At 49.0% G+C, this 27,525-nt stretch overlaps 1 protein-coding gene across 2 annotated transcripts in view; it reads right to left on the reverse strand.

The window, feature by feature from the left end:
• The window catches only part of GFOD1 (Gfo/Idh/MocA-like oxidoreductase domain containing 1), a 106,022-nt gene that overhangs the window by 45,011 nt on the left and 33,486 nt on the right, over positions 1–27,525 (reverse strand). The window contains exon 1 of one of the 2 annotated variants that reach the window (XM_025891096.2): positions 12,983–13,001. The exons of the other annotated variant lie outside the window; for it this stretch is intronic. The gene's annotated coding sequence lies outside the window, so the exon portion shown is untranslated. Of the gene's footprint in view, positions 1–12,982; positions 13,002–27,525 lie in introns of those variants that run through there. 2 annotated transcript variants of the gene reach the window in all.

Raw genomic sequence — 27,525 nt, forward strand, 5'->3', positions numbered from 1 at the left:
CTCTCTGCCAAAGCCCAGAAGATGGGCTTCATTGGTCATCTCTGCTCTTTATGTCTTATTCTAGTCTTACTTGGACGTGTGAGATGTCACAGCTTAAAGGGCATCTGAGAAGTCAAGCTGTCTAGGATTCATGGTAAAGCTTAAGAAGCTGTCCCAGGGGAGAGGAACGCTCGTAGGCATGCAGCTGGCACAGATGGAATGAAAACCAAGGTCTCCTAAGCCCTGGTTGAGCGGGAGCCTTCCTGTTACACAGGGAAATGTTTCTCAGCCCCTTTTGCTACTCTTATCAACAACACAAAGCCCCAGAAGGAAGTCAAACAGGCGTGGAAGCAGACAGACCTTCAGAATGCAGCCTAATGATGGTCTGTTCCGTGTTTCCTGCTCGGCCTGTGTGGCTGGGGAGCTACAGCAGGTGGTTCCTGGTTTTGTGGTGTTTTCCCCTCAAGTTCCCACCCAGCAGAAGGCTTGGCACGGAGGAAAAGGGGCAGATGGCTCTGCTCAAGGCCAGGCTGCCATGTTGGACTTCTCTAGCATTTCCTGTAGAAAGAAAGAGTTGTGCCAGTTCGAGGGATGAGTGTCTTTCCAAAGAAGACGGATGTGATTGGAACCTGGAGATCAAGATTCCAGAAAAGGAAACAGACTATTTTAGAGGCTCTTCCTTTTCCCAGTTTGCTGTTGCTTCCTCCTAAAACATTCAACCTGGGCGTGTCCCCAAACATTCACCCTGTCCTGCTGCCTTCAATTCTCTGCTCGGGTGCCACATCCTCCGAGACCCCTTCGCTGGCCCCAGGAAGCCAGCGCCCCTCCCCCACAGGCCCCCATCACTCTCTGTGCTCTTCGTCCTCTGCTTTCTGCAAGGCCGCCATCATCCCTTCGGTGTTCCTCTTTCCCCCACTGGAAGGCGGGTAACCTCCACGCAGGCAGCGCTCGGTCTGTTTGCCACCCTGTCCCAGAGATAATGGCTGGGCCAGAGAAGGCATTCAGTACATACTTGTTGGCTTGCATGGACCTGAACCCATCCATGCCTTTAAACCTGGTCTGGAAAAAGAAAACTTGATTTCCACTGGAAAACCCAAGGCCAGTGGGCCCCCGGATTTCTCAGGATACATAGGCTTATTTCCAAATAGATATTCTCTCATTTGTCCCCATAGCCCTGTTTTGTTTTTGTTTTTGTTTTGTTTTGTTTTCGGAGTGAGGTCTATGCCTAATGTGGGACTCAAACTCAGTACCTGTGATCAAGAGTTGCACGCTCTACCAACTGAGCCAGCCAGGAGCCCCCATATAGCCCTGTTTTTCAAGGGTGACAACAGGACATGCCACACGGAGGCAGGGAGACCAGGGGAGAGGGCTCAGCAGCAGACTCCCCAGAGGGAGAGGGTCTCCTCCCACTCGGAGCCCAAGGGTGGCCCTGACTCTCTGGGGAAGACCCCCTCCCATCTTCTTCTGAGAGACAGCTGACTCAAGAGTGGAATGCTAAGGAAGTTAATGGTGGAAGAGAAACGCAGAGCAAGGATAAAAATTCAAGAACCAAGCCGGCCCCCAGAGCCCTCCTGAAAACATCCGAACTCCGTGGGAATAGAGGCAGAATTTACCCTTCCAACTTCACGTCTTATGGAGACCCAGGAAACGACCTGCTGTCTTTTCTTCTAAGTCTCTCTCTTTCTCTTTTTTTAAGATTTTATTTATTTGAGAGAGAGAGAGAGAGAGAGAGAGAGAGAACACAAGTGGGGGGAGGGGCAGAGAGAGAGGGAGAAGCAGGCTCCCTGCTGAGCGTGGAGCCCGATGTGGGGCTTGATCCCAGGACCCTGGGATCGTGACCTGAGCTGAAGGCAGATGCTTGACCGATGGAGCCCCCCAGGCGCCCCTCTTCTAAGTCTTCAGAATAAACTTGGTTGGGTAGTCATCTTAACTCTCTGCACTTCTGTGTTTGCAGCAGGCTGAAGCCTCTACTTCACCAGAGGACCGATTTTCCAGAGGATTCAGGAGGCAGTAGGCACCGGCCATTGGGGCACTGAGGCGATGCCGCTGCATGGTCCAAGTGTGTTTTTTTTAATTCCGCGCCCAGTCATTGTGCTGAGAGAAATCCACTCCAAACAGGATGTCATAAATCAGGCCAAAAGTTATATGCTAAGATATTCATCTAAGCACATTTATAATAGAAAAAAGCTGGAAACAACCTAAATATCTAAAAATAAGAATGATGACGCATGTAAAATTCTTAGCCCAGTGCCTGGCACACAGTGAGTGTTCAGCAAGGGGCAGAGATACCGTTTTTATTGTGAATAATTAAAGAAAATGTGGTATGCTTTTATTCTTAAGCTTTTTTCCCCTACTCGTGTGGCCACATGCATATCAAAATCCGAGTGAAAGAAATACTTGAATCACCTTTCAGTGGGAGATTCTACGTCTGCCTGTATTGTCAGCAAAAGCCCCATCATCTTTTTCTACCACCCCAACCCCTGTATTTGACAGGTGCACAAAAGTACACGCCACCCCCAAGACCTGTTCTCTCTACCCCCAGCTGCTGCTTCATTAACCCTCATTAGCCCTCCCTCTGATAGGCAGAAGGAAAAAACATCATCCTGTAATCCAATCAGCATTTCTAGCATCTCCCGTGTTTTGGGCCTTGGCTAGGATGCGTGTCACCGTGGCAGGGGCACCGCACAGAGGATCAGGCTGGAAGCCCCTCCCGTCTAAGGAGGGTCTCTAGAAGAGTGCAGAACAGTTTGCTGGGCAAGGGTAGCCCTCCTCCAGGGCTGCCAATCAAACAGACACAGCAACTGGGGCAGAGAGATGAATGGCTGGTTTCTTCCTCTAGGAAAGACCAAGGGGCAAAAATCTCAACTTATGAGCTATAGTTCCTTGGAGGAGAAATACCTCCAAGGAATGAATACTAGGGATTGGTTGGGGCCCCTCCCTTTTCTCACCGCTAGGCATACGTTCAGGCACATACACATGCACACACATAGACCTCCTCACACCCACAGACATGCCAACCACACACACATAGAAACACACAAATACACCACGCACACACACACACACGATCTCCCTCCCTTTCTGCTAATGATGCCCTCTTCCAATTAAGGCTGCAATTCAATCCTTGCCTTCTAGTGACATTAAAAGAACCAGAAGTTTTACGGTTTGTGATGCTGGGAAATCCCTAAGTGATACCACAGGCCCATGGAATGCATCCTGCCCAGCTAGGTTCTCAGGAGAGGGTAAGACTGCAGGTATCAGAAAGATGTGACGGGAAGAGACTGGAGAGACCACCCACCCTGCAGGCAGGGACTCGGAGGTTTGCCACGTGGTGCTGGGTGCCCCCGAGATGCTGCCGCACAGAGTCTTCCCTCCCCAGTAAATCCCAACCTTCATCCGCCCACTTCCCCTTAATCACGATCTCTTCCTTCACAATAACGCCTCCAGAGGACAGGTGCAGACGCTTCTCGAAAAGTAGAGATGCTTTGACCTCTGCAAGCGAGTCACGCACCTTCTCAGGTACATGAGAAGAAGGAAAAGAAAGAAAGAGCAAACCCACGTTCCTTTGGACTTGGATCATTTCCATTTTAATAGGAAGCCGGTGTTCACCCAGATACCAGTGGGCTCGTTCCTTTGTTTAAACAAAAGGCTTTCCTGAAAGCCACAGGGAACCAGAGGGCAGGGATTCTGCACAGGAATTTTCTCTTCGTGAAAAGCAGGAGGTTCTCTGGTGGGAATGCCTTACTCTGGTTTGACAATTCTGGAAAGCCAGCTAGCAGAGTAGACTGTGAATACGTATGCTTAGCGATTTCACCCAAAGAAGTGTTTTATTTTATTGTATTTATTATTTTATTTTATTTTTATTTTACTTTTTATTTTTTCCAAGGAAGTATTTTAAATCTGCCTTGCTTTGTTGGCTATTTCTTCTACATCTAACGCTGCTTGAAATACAGATTTTCCAGGATGGGACGCATGTGGCACACCACAGGGTGCCACGATACCCCTTTACAGCTAGTTGGCTTACTCCAAGCTTTCTTGAAAACCAACCAGGTGAATGCCTTTGAAAGTCTGTTTCACTTCCAAAAGAAAATAACAGAATGAAACCCCGGATAGCATTACATTTGAGAACAAATCTGAAGTGCCCAGCATCGTACCTGGCAGATAAAAGGCAACCGAAATAGCAGACCCCCTCACTACGGTGTTCGACTGAGACCAGATGCCTCTTGACCACTGAAATCCATAGGCAGCTACACGGACACAGACACTCCTGAGAAATCGGATGGGTCCATTTACTGAGCACCTGCTCTGTGCAAAGCACTAGGCTAGCTGCCCTCTGTACCTGCTGCGTGTCACCCTAGGAATACAGTGAAGCCCACTTTACCATACAGAGGACGATGCTGGGGTGCTCAGGTTATGAGACCAAGGTCATTCAGTAAGTAGCTCAATAAACGACCCCTCACATCACTAGCTCAGCTTCTTCACATGCAGAGAGAACTCACAACATACAGATGTGGTATTTCTGCTCCCTGGGATGCTGAATGAATTCGCCGCTGGTATTTTGCAGGCACCAGGGAGGACAATGAGGAAGGACTCCCCTGGGGACCCAGAAGCAGAGGTCAAGGTGGATTGGTAAGGCAGGTCTCCAAGGCAAGGGACAACTCAGTACGCTGCGAACAGGACGGGGACTGGGAGCTAAGCACCAGAGGACAGAGAGCTTTGAGAATGAATGACTCACTGGGGACAGAACTCGGCCCTAGTACCAGAAGGTTGGGGTTCAAGTCTCAGCTCTTTCTCTTATTTTCTGTGTCTTGGGGCAGGTTACTTAACGCCTCTGGGCCTCAGTTTTCTCCCCCACAAGGCAGGGATATGACAATATTTCTTACGCGGTTGTTGTGATGAACAAGACTATGGGAAAGCATTTTCAGAAAACACAGGAAGTTGGAAATGGCCCCAATGTGGTGTTGTGGGAACCCACAGAACAAATTCAAGGTAACAGAGGCTCACAACACACTGAGTTTTCCCAGTCTGACTCAATCATCTTGAAATTACATTTTCAAGGTCATGCAGAGTCTGTCCAGAACCTAGGGCCATGTGTCTGGTATATAAATCAAGCCTCTGTAGGGAGAATATATGTGCAGGAGGGCTTGCCTTTCAGCAAAGTCCAGTAACAGTGCAAAAATCCAAACTGACAAAAGGAGAGGCTCAGGGGAGGTAACAGATGGGAGCAAACTGTGAAGAGTTAAAAACGGGATTTTTAAAAAAGTACAGCTGGTAGCTCACTTCTCTGATGCTTTTGGGACACTCTATTCACATAAAGCTGACATACCCACATTTCACAAATGCCACTGTTGCATTTGGTCATAAAGGAAAGTTTATGCCACCATCTGTTACCCCTGGGGCTCGCTTTGGTCTGTGCACATCTGGGACACCAGGGGGACCCCTGTTGGGCACCTCTCCATCCTTAGCAGGCCCTAGGACACCAGACTCAGCCTCATGATCCTGAGGCCCCCAAGCCTGGGAAGAGAAGACTAAACTCGGAGGTCAACTCTGCCAAAAAAAGGAAAATGACCAGTCCCTGAGAGCGAGCTGCTGACTGCTCTCTTTTCAAATGGCTCGCAACCGGGCAGAGCACGGAGGTCTGACTGCAGGCCAAGCCTCACCAATGCAGTCAACATTCAAGGACAGGCAGGCCCGGGAGTCCTGAGCGTCTCGTGGATGGAAAAGTCCAGGTGGGAACCAGTTACTTTTTTCTATCACCCATCTCTGAATGCCACCCTCCCTTTTCTTCTTGGCATTAGAAAATACAAGGAAAGTCAGCCCACGTGCAGTGTCTGGAGAAGGCTGGGTCCCTTCTCGGCCCCCAACCTCGCGCTCAACTTCCCTTGCTCTACTCCCAGCGCCTCTTTTGACGAAACGTGAGCCTCGCTCGGGCTCAGTCCAGGGTGACACCTGTCACCAAGCGGTGTGAAAACCGGGGGCTGGGGAGGAAGTGGGGAGGGTGTGTGAGCGGAGACGGGAGGAGGTGCCACCCAAAGCCCGGCCGCCGGCCCTGGAAACGCAAACTTGACGTTTTCATGTTCCTGTCACCTTGTCACGTCGGGCACCCCGGGTGACTGCACCGGCTTCTCATTTCCACCGCCTCGTACACCCAGCACAGGAAAGACCACCTCAGGAAAAAATGACAAAGGCTCAAGCATTCAAATCGTGAAGCTGAGGTTTCTCAGGCATTTCTCCAACTAAAGCCCAGAGAACTTTCTCTGAGGGAGTCTCCCGGCCGTGCCCCTCCCAGGGCAATGGAGATTACCTGCACCTCTATGCTGCACCTCCACGCTTCCTGTCCATGGCCTTCCATTAGGAGCAGAGGATGCTGATTATTCAGCTGCTCTAGTAATAAGGTCCACTAGGGAAGGGTGGCTGCCCTCAGGGGTTGGATCCTTTGCATACCATCAACCGAGACATTCTGCCAACTTGTTGCTGCTTCAAGAACTGCCAACTGCCTATTTAACACAAAGGAAGCAGCTTTCAGAAAGTGTGAGCTCCTTGGTGCCCTCAGGCAGAAAGGGTTGGGGGTCCTGCTGGCCAAGAACTAGGAGTCACTCAAGTACCGCTGATGTATAAAGCTTCCCCCAGAAACTTAGTCAGGTGGTGCTCTGGGCCTCTGGGCACAGCTCAGACACCAGGGTTCTTAGAAACAGCTCTTTGCCTAGGGCTTTCTGGAAGAGCCAAACCAGACATCATAGTGTGTCATGAAATCGACTGGGTGGATTAGTGAAGATCATCTTAAAATACTACAACAGAAAATAGAGTGTATTGCATGTAATCAGGGAAGTGCCATCTTGCAATACTTGTTTTCTATGTTCAGATATTTATACATTATATAATATATATGTATGTATGCCTATTTTATATATACAGATCCATGGATTTATTGGCTTGGCAAACTGTATTTTTCAAATGTGATCACAGGATTTCTAGTCTCACATATTCTCCTAGAACCTTGCCACTTCTTGATGAAGAGTTAGGATATGGCCCTCCCCTTGAACTTAGGCAGGTCTTCGTAAAGGGTGCAATGAAAGCAAAAATGCAGAGTGATGCCATGTGACTTCCAAGGATTAGTACTACCGTACTACCAAAGATCAGGATGCGGCTTCCAGGGGACTCACGCTCTCTCTCAAGATGCTTTCTTATGGGATCCTGCCACTCACAGGAAGACCAAGCCACACACCACTATTTCTGCCAACAGTCCCAGCTGAGGTCCCAGCGAAAAACCAATGTCAAGTGCCAGACAAATGAGTTAGGGAGTCTTCAGGTGATCTCGGCCTCTTGCCACCCAGATGATGCGGTGTGGAGCAGCAATGAGCCGTTCCCACCAACGCTGCCCAAATTACAGATTTAAGAGCTCAATATATGACTGGTATTGTTCCAAGCCACTAAGCTTTGGGATAACTCATTATGTACGCAGCTACAGAGAAGCAGAATCAGTGGGTTGCAATATAAAATGGATGCTCTCTCTACTATGGGTCATGTTAAAAAAGTTTGGGAAACACTGAACTAGACCATCTGTATGAGCAAAACTTAAATGCTTTCACTCATTTTTCTAATCACTGATTCACTTATTTACTCTCTAAATGTTTACTGCACCTGGTACTATGCTGGGCGTATTACAAACTATTCATTCAGTTTTCCCAGCAACCCTGAAGGAGCCTAACCTCAAAACTCAAAGCTTGGCAGGAACAACTGATGTTTGGAGCCTGTGCTTCCAATGGCACGTTTCTGGAAAAAACAACTCTCTCCACCCTCGACATTCGCAAATACTGAAATGAAGGTCATGTTCCCTTAGCAGCATCCTCGCTCTCCTCTCTCGAGGGCTTCTCACTGGTCAGTGACTCAGCCCCAGTCTGTCCCTCTGCACACCAGGTGGCTTCCAAACCTACCCCGAGCAGCCAGATGTCCAAACAAGAAGCTACAGGTGCAACCGCATGGGTCGGTCAAGGAAGAGAAGGCTGCCAATACCACACAACCAGTGACCAACCAGATCTCGTCCTGGCTAAATGATGCTCCAAAGAGAGACGACTCTTAGAGGAAGACAGCAGAGGAGGGAGACATGGTGCAACTCCTATCTCCAGGTCTACTCAGACACTTCTGCCAAAGTGAAGCTTCAGGAAAGTATCCCCATTGTGGTCCCTCCACCTCTGTCTCGGCCAGCGCAAGCTGCTATAGCAAGATACCACGGACCAGGGGGCTGAAGCAACAGACATCTATTTCTCACAGTTCTGGAGGCCGGGAGTCTGAGATCTGTGTGGGGGGCTCCTGGAGGGAGCCTCCTCCTGATTTGCAGACGGCCACCCGCTCCTATATCCTCACATGGGGGGAGAGAGATCATCTCTCTGGTGGTTCTTCTCAGAAGGGCACTAATCCCATCATGGCGGCCCCACCACCCACAGGACCTCACATAAGCCGAATCATTTCCCCAAGGCCCCAGCGCCAAATACCATCACAAAGCGGGGTTAGGGCTTCAAGGTAAGCAGTAAGTATCAGGACACCCCTCTACGTGGTTTCTCTTGTGGTTCCACACCTGTCAACGGCCTGTGTGCGCACCCCCAGCCGCGGGGGCTGTTCTGGGAGTGGGCAGCACACAGGACTGTACAGCCTCTACCTCCTACGCATCTTCCCACCTCACACCCTGATGGTGTAGCCCACTAAGACTGCATCCTGACAGAAGGCAGAAGACCTCGATGAACAAAGCAGCAATCTGCCCCCAAGCCACTTCCTCTCAGCAGCTCTGGTCATAAAACACTTCCTGTCAAGTGTCACTGGCCATATGTGCAAGTGAATTAGAAATAGTTATCATTTGCTCACCTAGCGCTGGTCTATGTAATCAGCATGGGACAAAGCCATGGCCAGCTTATAACAGGGTTTTTCAACAGCAGCAGCCTGAGAGACATTTTGTGTGGGGTCATTCTCTGTTGTGGGCATGACTGGCCTGTACCCTATAGGGTATTCACGGCAGCATCCCTGGCTTCTACTCACTAGATGCAAGTAGCACCTCCCCAGTTGGGAAAACCAAATTTATCTCCAGATACTGCCAAATGTTCCCTGGGGGGGGGGGGGAAGTCTCTCCAGTTGAAGACCACTGGGTTGACCTGCTGGGGGGCTTCCTGTTGGGGGGGGAAGTCCATAGTGGTTTTCCACAGGCTGCCCACTCTTTCTCTCCCCCACCTCACATCACATTCTCTGTCCTCGGTGAGTTTCTACTGCCTTCACCCAGCTGCCCGTGGCTTCCTCCCACACTGCCGCAAGGCTTGGCAGAGAACAGGCCCCTCCGTTAAGGCTTTATGAGTTCCTTCATCCACACAGCATTGCCCGTTCCAGTTCCTAAAGGTGGGATTTGCAGATCATTTGTTCAAAAAACATTTTCAGAGCCTTCTGGAACAGCCTTGCCAAGTTCTTAAATACCAAGAGAAAGCAAGCAGAGACCTAGGAGGCCCCAGGTCCTGGGAGAGCCTGGAAGTCACAGACATGGCACGGGGGGCTCCGTGGAAACACGGAAGTCCAGTGCCCGACCCTGGGCTCAGGCTTCAGGGAGACGAGGAAGGAGTTGACATCCGCCCCAGAAGCGATGTCAGAGCCAAATCTTAAAAGCCCAGGAGGAATCAGCTAAGCAGATGGAGCGGGGAAGGCAATTCCCTGAAGACAGGGTGGAGGGAAGCACAGTGGGTTTTCAGAAGAGCAGGCTGGAGGCCAGTGTACAGAAGAAGCATAGGAAAAAAGCAGCGAGACAAAATGTGGCTGGAGAGCCAGAAGCCTAGAGAATCTGCCACATGCTCAGCCAGCCTCTGATGCACTTCAACAAGCCACCTGGGGCCGCAAAGGTCACCACACAAACTCACACATCCTGAGAGGCACGTGTCCCCAGCCCAATACCGCCGGGGCCACCTCAGAGCTGCTCCTTTCTAGAGCTTTCTCTCTGGGGCACATCCAAGCACAGGCTGTCCTGCATCCGTGACCCCCCCTTCTTCTCAGAGGTTGGGGGCCTGAGTCTCAGGCACGATAGGGATCTCTATTTTCCTACCTGGGAAGGGAGTGCTAATAAAGAAAAAGCAAGCAACTAAACTCAAACACAGAGGAACAGAGAGCTCTAGCAGAAGGTATCTTGGAGTTGTAAAAAGAGGAAAACGGTAGGGGTGCTCTACATTCTCCGCTGTCATCGAGAAAAACTTATCACATGAAGCCTTTGCACATGCTGTTCCCTCCACCTGCACTGCTGCTCGTTCCCTGTTCCTCCACCCCTCCCCACTTCCTACTCATCCCCTCCCTGCCGGCCAGACTTCCTTTACTAATGACCTTCTTCAGATCCCTCGTGCACGCTCTTGTTTCTCCTTCACCTCTCTAATTGTAATTAAATAATCAACAGTGTTGTCCTCCACTAGACCGTAATCTGCAGAAGAACAAAGCCTGCGACAGTCTTGGGTACCACATCTCCGTGGTCGGCTAGGTGGGTCGGCCCGGGGATAACCTCCAGCAACCAAGCAGTTTGTTGAATTGTTGGGTACTTCTCTACTGTTGGTGAGAGGTTGCTGTGCCAAACCCACCGCATGCCTGCCCCAGGACCGAGAATCAGTCCAAACTATGCGATGACTTTTCATGACAGCGTTTCTGTCCTTCCTGTGGACATAGGGCAGGTCTCAGAAACGGGCTAGCCTGGGACTCCAAACTCTTGCTTTTTATCCATGGCTAACAGACTTAGAAAAATTTAGTTTCTTTCCCAGCTAGCTTTCTTGTAAAAAAAACACTATTATAAATACAATAGTTGGGGGGTGGAGAGTGTGATAGAGGGGATTTTAGCATGCACTCATGTTTATAGATGTAATTAATTAGAAAGTTAATTTCAGGAACGTTTCTGTGCATGCACAGAACAGGTCTGGAAGGACATACACAATGCACGTAATGGTGGGTGCTCCAAGAAAGGGAGCTCATTGACCACCGGGTGGAAGAAGAGGGAGATTAGCATTTCGTGGCTTATTCTTTTGTATTTCTGAATTTTGAATCACATGCATGTAGTCCCTGCACAAAAATATATATATACAAATGAAACAAGTTTTTTTTCATTTAAATTCAATTAACCAACTTATAGTACATCATTAGTTTCAGATGTAGAGTTCAATAATTCATCGGTTGTGTATTAACACCCAGCGCTCATCACATCCCGTGCCCTCCTTAATGCCCATCACCCAGTTACCCCATCCCCCCACCCACCTCCCCTCCAGCAACCCTCAGTCTATTAAAAATTAAATTTTGGATGTAAACAAAATGTAATTTTAAAATGAAAGCAAAATAGGGATATTTAGAAAAAAAAAATCTAACACGACGGTAGGATATCAAATGAAATTTAAGTTTTTCCCTCCCTAATCCCTGTCCATTCCCCCACATGACTGTGAACGGTTTCTTGTATATCCTCCCAGAATATCTATCTTCTAAAAACAAGTAGCCTAAATGGGATCATGCTCTATACGTTCTGTTTCACACCTCAATTTTTGGCCTAATACCTTGGAGATCTTTCCATATCCACGGATACATACCTAAATTATGGCTCTATAGGTTGCATATCACACTGTGTTAATATAGCCCAATGCACACAATCCATTCCCCTACACACATACACTTAGGATGCTTCCAGTTATTCAATATTGTAACTAATGTTGCAATAAACGTTTGTGCGAAAACAGCTAAATGAATCCCCAGCGGTAGAATTGCAGGGGTGAAGGGTAGGTGTGATTTTAACTTCGCTCCATCTGCATTGCTTGGCCCATACTCAATCACTGTGTGGCTTTCTTTTCTCCATCTATACATCAGGAAAATATTGATGGGCTATCAGGTTACTCCCGTAAAAGGCTTGGCTAGCCTGAGAAATACAAAGCGGGGTCATTTAAGGTGACATTTGGTCAAAGGCACTGTGTTCACACAAAATCCCAATGCAGAACTCTTGTCTGGGGCCAGACATGAGGCTGGGCTGCTGGTGGGTCCAACAAGCACCAGCCTCAGTGTCCCTGGATGCCTGGTGGCCAAGGAACAGCTCTGTCCATGTCCAGGAGGGGCTTCTGTTTTTCTCCTAAAATCAATCTCAAAGAAAAAAAGGTGTTCTCCTGAGTGAGGTATGAGAGTAAAGGGAAGCCCAACCCAAAGGCACTGGGTCTCAGCAAAGGCAGTGATAAAAAGTTAGGAAGAGTTCCAGCCTCTAAGGCTGGAGCTTAGGAAAAACCCAAGAAGATGCAAGAAGGTTGGATTTCCGCTGCTTTTTCCCTTGACCTTGCTCCACTTTTGAGTTCCCACAATGGTATGCCACGCTTCACCGAAGGTTTATCTTTGAAAACGTCCTTCCTCTAACCATGGTAAAGGCAGGAGAGATTGAAAGGGCCTCCCTCACCTCTACAAGCCACATTCATTCATTTAGAGAGAGTGGGGGAAAGGCACCGGGAGAGTGGGGAGAGAGAATCTCAAAGAGACTCCCCGCTGAGCGCAGAGCCCAACGCGGGCCTCAATCTCAGGACCCTGAGATCACCACCTGAGCCGAAATCAAGAGTCGGACGCTGAACTGACTGAGCCACCCAGGCGCCCCTCTACAAGCCACTTTTCAATCTCTTCCCACCCACCCTCTAAAGCAGTGTTGTCCAACAGAACCTTCTGTAGCGATGACACTGCGCTCTCCACGCTGTCCACCACGAAGCCACTGGCCACACGCGACCCCTGAGCACCTGCCATGTGGACAGCATGACTGAGGAACTGAATTTGTCATTTCATTTTCTTTTAATTAACTTGAATGTACACAGTCACATGTGGCTGGTGGCTACTGTCTTGAGAAGAGAAGCTGTCATGGTTTTTAAAGTACAGACACCCTTTTAGCCCAAATCTCTCTCAATCGGCTCACTGAACACAGCAGACTCTCCAGCTATCATGTAACAGGTGGATGTACAGAAGTGACTGCACCAAGGGCCGAGACACTGACCGTGACCTCTGGTGGTCCCTGCTTCTGTCTGGTGGCACCAGACCCCGGACCGGGTCGCATCGCTGGTATACGCGAGTCTGGGGGAGAAAAGACGCTCCTCTCCTCCTTCATTCAAGAAACATCTATTCCATCGGCGCTGGGCTGGGCTCCGGGGTGACAGGTGCATAAGATGCTGGGGGAGAGCATGAGAGGAAGAGGAGCAGGAAAATATATACATGTGGAGACAGAGAGAACCCAAACCACACAAACCACGTGCTAAGCATTCTGTGCATGCTTTTCCATGTGTCATCTCACTGATTTAGCTTAATAGAGAAGACGATCAAATGCCAAGTGACAATGGGACACGATAAAAGGGATTAGTCATCTTATGTACTGAGAACTCCAGGAGCCTCAAAGGGCACGTGGTGAGTTAGTTCAGCGGCTACCTCTATTCCAAAGTGCGATTTTGCAGATCTAGTACCGACAGCCCCCTCACCCCCACCTGCATTCACAGCCGTGCCCAGCCTATTAAAACCTAGAATAAAGCAACTGTGCACAGCAAGTTTATGAAAGGAGGAGCAGAAAAGAAAGTTATTTCAATGTGGAAGGCAAGAGCAATGGAAATGTTGAGGAACCAAGGATGCAAATTACCTTCTCTACAAAGAAAACCACTTGCAATCGTACGGACTCTTAATATATCTTGTAACCCAAGACCCGATCCCAAGCCTGAGAAAACACAGTGCTGTCTATGAATACAAAATTGGTACCTTCCCAAAAATGAATAGTAAAAGTTTTTCATTTTAAGACACAAATGACTTGGGGCGCCTGGGTGACTCAGTCAGTTCAGTGTCTGACTCTTGATTTCGGCTGCAGTCATGATCTCAGGGTCATGAGATCAAGCCCCGTGTCAGGCTCTGCACTCAGCAGGGAGTCCGCTTGGGGTTCTCTCCCTCTGTGCCTCCCCCAACTCTCGCGCACTCGCTTGTGCACGTGCTCTCTCTCTCTCTCTCTCTCATATAAATAAATCAATCTTAAAGAAACACAAATGACTCATCTCAACTAGTAATACACTAATATTAATTCTCTAACATTACATATGACATATTTTGCCTAGATTATATATAACATTCATATATTAATCTATGTTACGGAGCACTTATGGGCTTGACATATATATGATTTATATTATTTCCAGTCTTTACCACCCACCACCCTGCAACACGGGCACCACTGCTCCCATTTGACAAATGAAGAAACTGAGGCTCAGGGGCCAAGTACTGACCCGGGCCCCTGACCCGGACCTCCTGAGGTCTGAAATTCACGTACTCCAGGCTGTCTCCTGGCCTCGGTGCAGTGCTGTAACTTCTATTTCAGTCCAGGAGGGAGCCCTCGGCATTGCAATGTCCCACGCACAGCCCAGCAGAGCGGTGAACATCCAGCCCTAAGCAGGTGTCAGTAAAAGCCCCTGAACTGACGAATCGGTGTCCAGGCTGGTGCTGTGGTGGAGGTACCAGCTGATAATGTCCTGAGAGCAGAATTGTTAACCTGGACACAAGGTATTAATTTTTTATAATTGATATTTAAAGTGGTGATACAGACACCTATTAATGTTCCACAAGTGGACATGACTTTATATTCAGGGAATGAGAACAAAATCACAGACAAGGAGGCCAATTTGCGTTCCTGACTTCTGGAGACATCCTTCCTGCCATCACAGCACTTGGGAATTAATTGTTTCAGACGGGCTGCGTAGAAGCCCAAAATTTACTCACGCTTGAGTTTCTGGAGACTGCCCCTTCGTCAAACACTAAAACAGGATCGAGTTGTAAGCAGCTATTGTAATGCCTGGGCCACAGGGAGGGAGGGTCAGAGAAGAAACAATTGAAAAATAAAAGATGATGAGTCCCTGGGATTTCAGATGGATTTGGGTGTGCCCATGAGTCTGAAACAGGTGATAGTAGCACCCGGCCCCCATGCAGGCCCAACCCAGAAGGGGCTCTGAGGCCCAGCCCTCCTCAACGGCACGGCTGCCAGCTTGGAGGCTGTCAGTCTGTCTGTCTCAAAGGCACGAACTATTATCCAGAGCCTTCCTTCATAGACATGAGAAATATCACAGTTCCACATTTCAAGAGTTTACTCTGCATGCACAGAAGCTGAGCTAGTGAATGGAGGGTGTTGTTTATTGAGCACTATGTGCTGGACCCTGGACGAAGCACCTGGCACGTGTCAGCTCTTTTTGTCTTCACGGGGACGGTCTACATTAGATATTATCCCCACTCGACAGACAAGGGAATACAGCTACTGAACTAGTAAACTTCTCCACGGCTGGTCTTGAGCCGTCATTCTCCACCTGGTTACCCACTATGGAGGGAGAGGAAGGGTCCTTTACAAGATACCCATGGTCTGTGTTCCTCCCCCAGAGATTCTTATAATTCTGGCTCTAGGATGTAGCCTGGGCATCCAGAGCCTGGGTGCTTCTAATATTCAGTCAGGACTGAACATCACCGCACTAAGGCGAGTCAGTGAGGGAGGTAGGATCCAGACCCAGGTCTGTCTGAATCCAGAGCCTGTGACTGAAGCTGCTCATCTCGACGGCCCTCCGTGCTGAAATTAGGAGCATTAGGTGCTGTCAAATCAGCAGTAATTGTTACAGGAATGCCAAGCTAGACCAGTTCTTCCATTCTGGGCTGCCCAGGTCCTTCGACCTAAGGGTTAACGTGAGTTCTTTGTGAACCATGCCCCCGTGGACTATAATCAATCAATCTTCAGACGACTGCTCTTGGGCCCTGCCCCTGGGCAGCACCTCTCATTTCTAGAAAAGCAAGAGCTCAGACGTCCTCCCATTCCAGGACTGGCTTGGTCTCCTGGCAGCAATTTTGCTAACAAATGTTTTCAGAAATCAAAACCAGATATGTTTCCTATTAAATCAGAGAACAGCTTTCAATGTAAACAGTACTTGGGTTATTATCCAAACATCCACAGCCCATTTTGAGAAATGCAGAGCCCTTTAATACTTTAAAAGAGGTGCTTTTGTCCCTATCTTTCCGTGCTTCGGCTTTGCAAAAACTTCCCTGGGGTGTGTCTGTCCTGCTCTCCATCCCTCCTCCACTCTCTTCCTCACTACTCTTCCTCCTGCCACGGGACGGATGGAGCCGCTACAATTATCTGGGTATTCAGACACACGGGGGTAAAAAGAACAGGCTTTGGCCTGTTGCACTGATTATTTTGTCCGCTAATCTAAAAGTAATCAGATCACTGCAAAGAACTCATTCCACGATTCACATCTGCCCGGGCTGATAGAATTTCATGATATCAGAAGCATTTAACATTAAGTTCGCCTCCCCCCGACCCTCCCTACTAGCGAGGACAGTGCTGTGCCGAGAAGCACGCTCAACAATGAAGAACAAAACGGGGTGCAAACATGTTCGATGTGGGCTCGTCGGGCAGGGGGGTCGAAGGTGATGCATCTGTACCCCAGAGCCGATACGCCCCATCCCTGTGTTCAAAAGCCCTGCCCTTGTTCATGGAGAAGTAGACAAGTCCATGGTGTCACACAAACCACCAGACTTATCTCACCCACCATTTCTCTAACTAGCTGTGATCTCATCGGGCAAGCGCCCTAAAGCCACTCGGGGCCCAGGTTTCTTTCTGTGTTCTGACACCATCTCCGGCCCGCAAGTCCACGGGCACCAGTGTGGACATCTGCTCTCCTCCTTGGTTCTCATGCACCTGCTGCCCCCACAGACATGGGGGCTTTGCCCTTGTTTCTGAGCCGGTGGGAGGTTTGGGTGAAAAGCCTCGGGGGGAAAACAATTCTGAGATCACCGCAAATGCCAAGATCCCTTTAAAATGAAACACGGCACACATAACCAACACATCCCACAGATAGACCCCCACCAAGAGGAAAGGAGAAAATACTTGAACGCAGACTTCTCTTCAATTTCATACTCTGGGCAAAGAATTTCTTAATCTTCTCAGCTCCACCATCAAAATCAACCTCCTCTAATTAGTAAGTGAAGCTGCCTAAAATGTAACTTGATTAATAATACAAATACCAGCCCTCCCATAACAGCACATTTATGGTCAGTACTGCAGTAACAGACCAGCTTCTGCACATGGTAGAGGGGATTAAAGACGCAAAGAAACAGAGCTCAGCCTCTGGCAGAAGGCAAAGTGGAAGAAGGAGGAAGGGGGAGGTCGTTAGCATTCAGGTAAAGGCGTAGGGCTGGCAGCCTTCCAAGCCCACACATGCTCTGCACTCCGGTCTCCATAAAGGGCCAGATTTCCTGATGCTCGCTAAGCACCACTTCTCATATTCGTATGTGAATATTCAGGAACTAATATGCATCTCAGCGAGATCTAGACACTGCCATGGCCATAATCTATTTGATGACAGTAATAATGTTTGCACTTGTACTCAGCCCTTAATCTAAGGAGACCGAGATCCGAGGCCACCTTTTCCTGTATCAGGATGGCCAGAGAATTCAAACAATTTAGGAAAACAAGCTCTCATTTAACATTTTCCAGGGCCAAAGGCAAACAGATCTTGTCCTTTGGCAATGCCTGGCTTCTTCCCTCTCCAAGCCACAGTTCTGACACAGAGAGATTCCTGCCACCAATCAGAGGGCGTGACAGCTGGGTCTCACATCACTGTTCTTGCTGACAAGCTTGCTTTCAAAGGTATTATTCTCCCTTATTCCTGCAGAATCAAGAGCCGTACGCCATAAGGAAACATCTTAATAATGTAGCTTAGAGCATGCACAAACATACTAAAATGCAGGTCTAATCTTTAGGAAGCCAGTAACTTGTCCTGCTGGGTTGCATGGTCCCTACTTCCAACCCTTCGCCATCCTAAGCCTCTGGGGCTGGACACCATAGTGCAGGTCTGATCTCTTAATAGAGCGTCACGTCAAGGAACCAGCCAGGTATGGCCGGCCGCCTTGATGAGAAGAAATGTACATGGTAGTAGCAGGAAGATGGGAGAGTGTCTGTCTGTTCAACTGCAAAAGGGGGAAAGTGATGCTGGCAGGAGCCAAAGGGACTAGCAAAGGAGAGGAAGTGTGGACCCTCCACCTTGTCCACGTTGCTAATAAAAACAGCTCCACCGCTCACATCCTAACGAGGCCAGGAACTAAAGGTTAACAAAGTCGCAGCTCTGGGGACTGTAACTACAACAGGGGACAGGCTTTGAAACAGTCACACCATTAAATGGAATTTATTTCAAGTCACCTTTAAACCCCCAAACACGGCTCTATTCACCGGCGACTTCCAAAATCGAATCCTAAGAACCAGCACGCCCCAGCTGACCCAGGAGAATGAGGCCAAAACGTGAAAATAGACACCTATATTTGTTAGAACAATGGGGGCCACCAGCAGGGTGATTAGTTATATCACGGGATGGCCCTGATCTCTCAGCTGGAGGCTACAGTCAAAGGGAGGACCGTCCTTCCAGAAAAGCCACTCAGGCCGGGAAGAGCCTGGGTGTGCAGCCTCAGGAAAGGAAGGCTGAGCCATGAGAGGCTGGGTGTCTGCCAGGTTCAAACAGGCCTGCTGTAGCCACCTACTAATCCCAGAGTGACATTCTCAAGCAGTGTCAACAGACACGACCCCGAGATGAGTGGTGAATCACACATACAGGCTACATCTACTCTCTCAAACACATGTATGCAGGTGGCAGCCAGTTATGGCAAGGGGGGCTTGCAAGGAAATGGGCGTCTTAAGAAAGGAGGCGAAGGCCGCCATGATCCCACTAATCCAATCCTACTGATGGTGAAGACAGCTTTTAAAGCTGGAAGCATGCCTTTGGGTCTCCCCTCCTTCCACCAGCCCGAAGCAACATGTCCCTTATCCTCACCAGAACCTCCTCGGCCCACCTTGTAGGCCCGACAGCTGAAGTGGCCCTCCTGAATTCCAGGCTCAGCCGTTCTATGTGTCAAAGTTTATTGGCAAAAATTTTCTAATCTGTAAGGGAATGTTTGGGAGATTTTTGGGGAACCTAGGTCCCCTCCTAGATGTTAAACCGATCACTATTTTACCATCATCACGAAAGAGCAAAGATTTAAGTTGGAAGGTGTACTGGTCTACTCGAGTGGCCATAACAAAGTACCCCAGACTGGGTGACTCAATCAGCAGAAATGTATGGTCTCACAGCTCTGGGAGTTGGAAGATCAAGGTATCGATGGGGCCGGTTCCCTCTGAGGGCGTGCGGGAGACTCTGTTCTGTGGCTCCCTCCTGCTTCTGGTGGTCTGCAGACAATCCTTGGCTTATTCCCTATCACCCCAATCTCTGCCTTTATCTTCACATGGAACTCTCCTTGGGCAAGTGTCTGTCTCAAGATTTCCCTTTTCATAAGGACACCAGTCATATTGGAGTAAGGCCCCAATGATCACATTTTAACCCGAAGGCCCTATTTCGAAATAAGGTCACATTCTGAGGTATTAAGGGTTAGGACTCCAACATTTCTTTTTTGGGGTGGGGGGGGTGGAAGGGGGCACAATTCAACCCATACTGGAAGGAATCTTAAAGATCCAGGGATTTTCAAGCTATTTATGAAATACCAGCTTTTAAAAACGCTCCCTGAAAGAAGAATGTCACTGTACTGTGGTAAGTGCTAAGACAGAAGGAGGCACAGGTGACTGTGGGGGCCCAGAGGACAGAACTTACCTGAGCCTTGGAGAGGGGGAAGGCATTAAGGGAAGGCTTCCTGAGGGGGAAGCCTAGCGGGCTTATAAAGAATGCACAGGAGTTTGCCCGTCAAAGTCATCAGGACAAAGGCATTCCGGTCAAGAAAGTGAAGGGAACTGAGGTATAACACAGCATACATGTGAGAAAACATCACAAGCCAAATGCTCCTAGAGGACAGCGGACAAGACAAGCAGGGTGGAAGGTAAAAGATGAAGAGGTGTAGGCCAAGGAGGGCTTGAGGTTATCCCAAGAGTGAAAATAGCCCGTGGAAGCACGTACACATGGGGGTGACAGAATGAGAACCACCTCTGAATAGACATGGAGCAGATAGGAAAGACCAGAGGCAGGGAGACCCGGGAGGAGGCTATTTATTGCACTGACCCAGCTGAAAGATTACAGTGAGGCTAGAGTTGGCAAATCATTTTGCAGCCATCATAACAAAAGACTGGATGAGACACACCATCGGTGAATGCTAAATCTAGGGAGCAACTGTGAAGGCGGACCAAAAGCAGTCTTAAAGAGTCTCCCCCGTGGATTGCTTATGAGCTGCAACCCCCAAAAGAGTAATGGACAGAGGAGAAGCTGGGTATGCCTTAACAGGGTGATCAAAATGACCACCAGCAATGCTGGGCCGAGGCATCGTGCATCTCGACGTGGGATCCACCTGAGAACATATAATCTGAATTTAACCATGAAGAAACTCAGACCCAAATGGAGGGACGTTCTATTTTTTTAAAAAGAGAAAGAGAAAGCAACTATATCCTTCCAAAATGTAAGTGTCATAAGAGACGAAGAAAAACTTGAAGACGTTCCAGATTAGAGGAGCCTAACGAGACACGACAAGGAAACGCAATGCGTGACATGGACTGGAGCCTGCGGTGGGGCGCAGGGAGCGCTAGAGCAGACATTATTGGGTCAAGTGGCAAAGCTGGAACTTGGAAGGGCAATTGTAGCAGGACATTGTCTTGATGGTTAATTCAATAAAGTTGATAACGGCCTCAGGATGATGTAACAGAACATACGCCTTCTTAAGAAACACACGCGGAAGTATTTAGGAGTTAAGCGCCATGACGTATGCAACTCACCCTCACACGGTTAGAAAAAGATTAGAGGGGTGTGTGTTCATGTGTGTGTGCATGCACGTGTGTGCACGCATGTGCATGTGGAGGGAGAGATAAGAGCACCTGTGCAACAGGGATGAAATGTGAACAGCAGGTGGGTCTGTATAAAGGGTAGATGAGCGTTCTTTGCGTTATTTTTATTCTTGAAATTATGTCCCAATTATAAGCTGGAAGAGAGAGAATGCTGGGGGCCTGAACTGGGGCAGGGCTGGCAGCAATGGGGACTGGAGGAGGTAAAATGCGCAGTGGTTGGTAGGATTTGGGGAGACGAGGGGTCAGGGGAGACACGTAGAATGACTCCAAGTCTCTGGTGTGTGTACACTGAACACAGGCAGGGAAGAAAGAAGGAGAGCAAGCTGACCTGGTGGAAAAAGGAGAGCATTCTGGATGTCCAGCACCCGTGGTTCCTTTAAAAACCTCTTTCTTAATAACGTCTATAAATTGGCCACACCTGACTCTGGCTACAACCCATCCTAGACATGCACAGGGAATGCTCACTGTAGGAGGGTGTTTTCCATTAATTTCCCTTTTTGCTTTGCAAGCGCCCATCAGTCATTTTTCCCAGGCGATGGCAGAGCTGTGGTGCTGCCTCCTCATCCTGTCCAAAGGAAAGTTCTAGAAGCCCCTTCTCCCAAGTGTCTCCTCCACCCCCATGAGGCAGTTGGCACAGCGAGTTCTCTGCACAGAGGAAGTGCTCGACAAAAGGGGCTGGCCGACAGTTTCCCTTTTTTGTCATTTTGTCATTTTAGCCCCCACAAAAGGGTGCTCTGGCTGGTCTTCCACCAAACAGGGATCTCTGAACAATTTCGAAAAGAAAACGAAAGTTTCCAAATGCCATAGCAACACTCAGACTGCCTCACAAATGCCAAGAGGGGCAGCGAATCTGCCCACTCCATGCATGTCATCTGCAGCGGCTCAGTGTAAGATTCGATGCCTTGTCTCCACTCTCCGAAGGATACAGAAAAACACGCTTAAGCCGGGTTCAGGTAAAGTCTGTCTCAAGCCATGACAACGCCATGGCATGTACAGACTGTCAGAATGGCCTCTGAGGGTCATGCTTCTAGCAACCCAGTGGGTGGAGTTCCGGCAGCACCTAAGATGTTTTTTTTATTATTATTTATTTTTTATTATTACGTTATGTTAATCACCATACATCACATCATTAGTTTTTGATGCAGTGTTCCATGATTCACTGTTTGCGTATAACACCCAGTGCTCCATGCAGAACGTGCCCTCTTTAATACCCATCACCAGGCTACGATGCTCTGTTTTTAATGGTCTGGCTCCACAGACAGAGCCAAAGCCTCTCTAAAGCAGGGGCTAATTTTAAATGCTGGAGTACGAACAGTGATCTTCTGCCCTTGGAGAGCAAACACTCAGCCACCCGGGAAACCCAGGCCAGTTGCAAGCAGAAGAGAGAGCTTTGTAGAGATTCGAATCCTATGATTTGAGTTCTCAAGGTCCATCAACGATCTGACAGCCAAACACAAGAGTTCATACTGTCCAGTCCTTACAGACTCATGGTTCCTGCTACTAAGGGTGCGAGACTCTACCTCCCCAGGACAGAATCTGTTTCCAAACAGAATGTTTTCCTAAAGCATCCAAGAAAAGGTTATGTGGTTTCTTATTAAAGTTCATGGAAATAGTCTAAATATGCCAAGGTTAGGAGCTTCCTTGCATTTCTTCTCAAATGACCTTCCTCCATCAGTCATTTTGTTCCCCCGAACTTACATAAGACCACCTGGCTTTCCTACGAGGCTCTGGAGAATCTATAACCTCATTTGATAAATGAAGCATGCCCCCAGAGTTGCCCTGATGAGAAGGCATGCCGGCCAAACTGTTTCAGAAAATTCCCTCCATATTCTGGGATGTCAAGCTGAGCCAAGAATTCCTTGCTGATTTTTTACACGTGGACCACAAAGGATCTGGTCTCTCCGTGGAGGGTGCCACATCTGGATTCTACGTGGAGCTGGTGAGGACCTCAGTGCTCAGGATGCAATTTTAACTAAACCAAAGCTCCTCTTTAAACAGGCAGCAGAACCCTGAACCCCTCGGCCGTGAATTAGCTGCGGGAAACTGCAGAGGGGTGTGGGGCTTATCTTTACATGCTCTGGGACAACTTCAAAGTCCGTGAGCGCCCCGAGTTCCCAAGCCCACGCCCAGGCTTGGGAGGACAATTCACAGGACTGGGCATACAGTTCGTTATACCCAAGGCTATGACCAATCACAGCGAAAAGAACAGGAAGCCAAAGCAGCAAACGGAAAAGGCTCCCAGGGCAAAGTCTGGGGGAACCAGGCCCAAGCTGTCAAGATTCCTTTCCTGGTGGCGTCACACAGGATATGCTGCATTCCTCCAGTGGTCACCAGTGACCACGGGTGTGAAATGTTGTCCGCCAGGGAAGCCCGTGAGAGACTTCATGTTCAGGGTTCTTATCGGAGGGCTGGTCAGGTAGGCACTTTCTGCCTGGAATTTCTACCCAAATTCCGGACTTCCAGAAGGAAAGCAATGCTTGGTATCAACCATACTGTTTGTACTAACAGTTCAGGCACAGTGAGCCATGCTTATCACTTAGGGAAAGTTTTATATCAGTGTAGGGAACTATTTACAGTCAAGCTCCCAGACGTCAGCCAAGGGTCAACCTCACGAGCCAGCCTTTCTCAGGCTAACAGTCTTGGGCCTGCGCAACAAGTAAACCAAGACTCAGGCCAAGGTATGTGAGTCCCCGACCGCAGCTGCCTTGCTTGGGATGGTGCTCGGTAAGGTGACCTGTCACGCCTTGATGTTAGAGAGGCTCCCACTTGTGGCTGGCCCAGTTTGATACAGAGGACATCCTTTTCATCAGCTGTGATGCTCACTCTTTGTACAGGCCTGACAACTCCCGCTAGATTCCCTAATGGAGAGCACAGAAATTTCTCAGAACCAAAAGACCCCTGAAAGAACATCTGGTTCATTCCCTGCAGGATACAGAGGAGGAAAGAGACCCGCAGGGAGGGTAAGTGGTTTCCCCAGAATAAATCTGGACTTGAAAGCTCCTTTTCTTCTGCCAGACTCCCCTGGCCCCTGACACCAACCTGGCCCTAATCCATGGCCCTCGGCCATGACCTCCAGACCTGCGAGGAGGAACGAGACCAGCAACATGGAGGCCTGAGCCTAGGGAGCAGGCTGGCTCTGTGATTGGGCCAGGCGGAGGTCAGGGAAGAGTGGCCAGCAGCTCGGTCACGAAGAGGTCATGGAGTATGCAGGGTCAAGTCCAGTGCCCCTTGATAAATACTGGGTCACCAGGAAAGCCCTCCAAGTAGTTGTGAGGCAGGTAATGGGATCATGGCTCCAGGGGCCCAGCAGTGTGAAGCCAGGAGCTTGGGGGCAGGGGGCAGCCGAAGGCCAAGCAGCTTGCCATGGCTCCAAGCAAATGGGTTGCACCCTTATTCCAGGGCAACAGGAACACCAGTCCACAAAGAGAACAAAAGGCAACAGACCCAGGCAGTAAGAACCAAGGTCAAGGTGATGTTCACTCCAAAGACGTACCAGACACTAGGCTGAGGACAGAAAGACTAGTGATGTTGATCCAATCCACCACTGGATGGAGGGCGCCTGCACACTGTGTTTTCTGGAACCAGACCTCCATTCCTGCCCCAATTCTTCATTCTCACACACAGAAGGAAAGCAGACACAGAATGTGGATTAGGTTGAAGAGATTCTAGATGAGCCTGGCTACTCCCTTAAACTGAGGAGTTACAGAGCCAGGCCTGGGGGATCGTGGCTGTTTTCTTACATGGGGACTGGGAAACAAAAGGCCAGGGTCGGTGACCCAACACAGAAGCCCAGATGGAAGACAGAGAGAACACGCCCCGATTCCCTGCACCCCTGCCCCTAACCCCTCTGGAGGCTGAGCCCCAGCTCTGTCTGTGGCTCCAGGAGATAGCTGGACCCTAATCATCCCTCACCCACCCACCCCAATCCCCTTTCTGTCTACTCCTGGGGCTGGTTTCTAGGACCTCGGAGCAAAACAGACCCAACAAACACCAGTAGGACTGACTGCCCCAAGCTTGCAGAGTTAGCTGCTTCGCCCTTTATGACAAAGAAAGCCTGTGGGAAGGTTCCAGATTAACGGAGCCTAAAGAGACGAGGCTGAGGATGGCAGGGGCCAACAGGGAAGAGGCCAAGTAAGAGGTCTCCCTGCCCCCAGCACTTCTCCAGTGCTGACCCTTCAGCTCGGAATCACGCAGTGACTCGGCCTGGGGCCCTGGACCAAGAAGGCTGATTCTGAAAGCCCACGCCATCCTTTCGAAGCTTTGAGATGGTTCAACTCCTCTGGGACCTCAGTGCTCCCTGTCGATAAAACATCTCATTGCACAGGCCCACCATCCCTTTTCCAAACTCTCTGGGGCCAGATGCAAGTTCGGACTGCCAGGTTTCAGAAAGATAATACGGTGCATTTACTAGATGCTACACATCACCCCCAGCATTTTTCTCTATAGAGAAATGTGTTGAGCATTCACATGATGTCAGGGAGCAAAATCAAACTGTAAACTGTCTCCAATCAAGCCAGCTTAGCTTCTGTGATCAAATGAGTTTACACAAAGCCAAAGGAAAAAAATCAATTTTCAGACTCGGGTTTGTGTGTTTTGGTTTTTTGGTTTTATTTGTGTTTGGTTTTGGTTTTGGTTTTGGTTTTGTGTGTGTGTGTGTGTGTGTGTGTGTGTGTGTGTGTGTGTGTGTGTGTGTCCATTCAGAATTGAGGCTTAGGGACTGTGGCCCTGTGTCTATCCTGCCGGATTATTCTGAGGATGACACAGGTTAATCCAGGGGCAGCACTTTGCACAATGCCTGCTACCACCTACATCAGTGTAGGTCTGTGTCTCTCACTAGGCTGCAAGCTCCTTTAAAACCCGGAGATATTATCTTAGTCATTTTTAAATTCACCTTAGCACCTAGGGAAGTGTTCTGTGCACTGCAAGGCTTGAATAAATGTTTGCTAAATGCATAAATCTAGTTTCGAAGGTAAATTTTTTCCGGCATTCAAAACACAATGGATCCTTGCAGATTCCCTGGAGGGGACAATTATGGAATCATTTGAAGATGTACACACATAGAAATCTAGGTGACAACATCCTGACTCCTTTCAACGTAAAGAATCCTTTATCATAGGATGGCCTCAGAACTTTAAACACACAAGTCAAATGGTAAAGATAGCAGTCTAGCAGCTTACATTTAGTGAGAGCTATGTATGATATGCCAAGTGTTTGAAGAACTTTATATGTATTAACTCATTTGATCCCTTCAACCATTTTTTTTTAATTTGCCCATTTCACTGATATAGGAACAAGGCAGGTACCTGCCTAAAGATACACAGCTAGTAAGTGGCAGCTTTCAAACAGGCCATCAGACCCCCCAACCTGTGCTCCCAGGGCCCCCCACATAAGGTGAACATAAAAACCCTTTTACCCAAATCGTATGGGTCGAACTCTGTCTCCCCCCACCACCAACCCGCCGCAAAAGACGAAGTCCCAGTCGCCAGTACCTGCGAATGTGACTTTAGTTAGCAATGACGTCTGCAGATGATCGAGTTAAAACGGGGGAGCTGGTGTCCTTATAAAAGGGGGACTTTTAGACATACGGGGACACACACACACACACACACACACACACAGGGAACACCACTGAACGTGAAGGCAGAGATGGAGGGATGCTTCTACAAGCCAAGGAATGACAAAGACCCCCAGCAGCTCGGGGAGAGGCCTGGAACGGACTGTCCCGACGCCTGGATTTTTCAGCCTTCTGGCCTCCAGAACTCTGAGAAATTAATTTCTGTCGTTGAAGCCACGCCGTTGGGAGGTATTTTGTTAAGGCAAGCATCAAGCCGATAAAAGAAATCTGCTGGAACCAGCAAGGCCAAGGTGTCCCTCTGTGCACACGCCCCGGTCCCCCCAGGCTCCTGTTCCTGCGATCACCTAAGCAGAAAGCACACACTTGGCAGCAGGCAGCTACCCCTCCCTCATCTTCCTCACGCGGTGGGTCAGGTTTCCGACCCGATCTGGGCTGAGTTTTATGCTCAGGGTTACTGCTTTCAGCAGTCCCTATCACTAAATCACCGTGGTAATTCCAGACGCCCGGCAGGGGCTTTGTTTCCCGAGAGGGAAGCCAACCCTGGGCTCACAGAAGCCGTGCAGAATGGTTCTAGGCCAGGAGGCTACCATGTGTGGGAAAGCCCCCTCGTCTCGGGTCTCAATTTGGTGGTAGAAACATTGGAGAGGTGGACGTGTGTTACTCTGAAGAGAAAACCCTCCCTTTTGTCTCCCCAAAGGTTGACAGACCGACAGGGAGAGGTCTGGAACTGCAGGCCAAGGGGCTATCGCTAAGCAAGTTCCAGAGGGCCGAGAGGAAGTGAGGCTTCTTATAGATTGGTTTAGCTTTTTAAAAAATATTAACGAGGGCGCCTGAGTGGCTGAGTCAGTTAAGCGTCTGCCTTCGGCTCAGGTCATGATCCCAGGGTTCTGGGATCGAGTCCCGCATTGGGCCCCTTGCTCAGCGGGGAGCCTGCTTCTCCCTCTGCCTCTTTGCTCCCCTGCCTGTGCTCTATCTCCGTCAAATAAATAAATAATCTTTAAAAAAAAATTAACGAATAGTGTCATGACAGATCGGGTGTATTCCATTCTCCTTGATCCATTAAATACACGTTCATTTTGAAACTACCTGTGGCAGCCACCTCTAATCCTTTCCAGAAAAAAGCAAGAATCTAAAGAATTTACAGACAGAG

This window comes from Callorhinus ursinus, unplaced genomic scaffold (genome assembly GCF_003265705.2).
Source record: "Callorhinus ursinus isolate GAN/ISIS: 27379988/994484 unplaced genomic scaffold, GSC_fseal_2.0 scaffold26, whole genome shotgun sequence".
Lineage (NCBI taxonomy): Eukaryota > Metazoa > Chordata > Mammalia > Carnivora > Otariidae > Callorhinus > Callorhinus ursinus.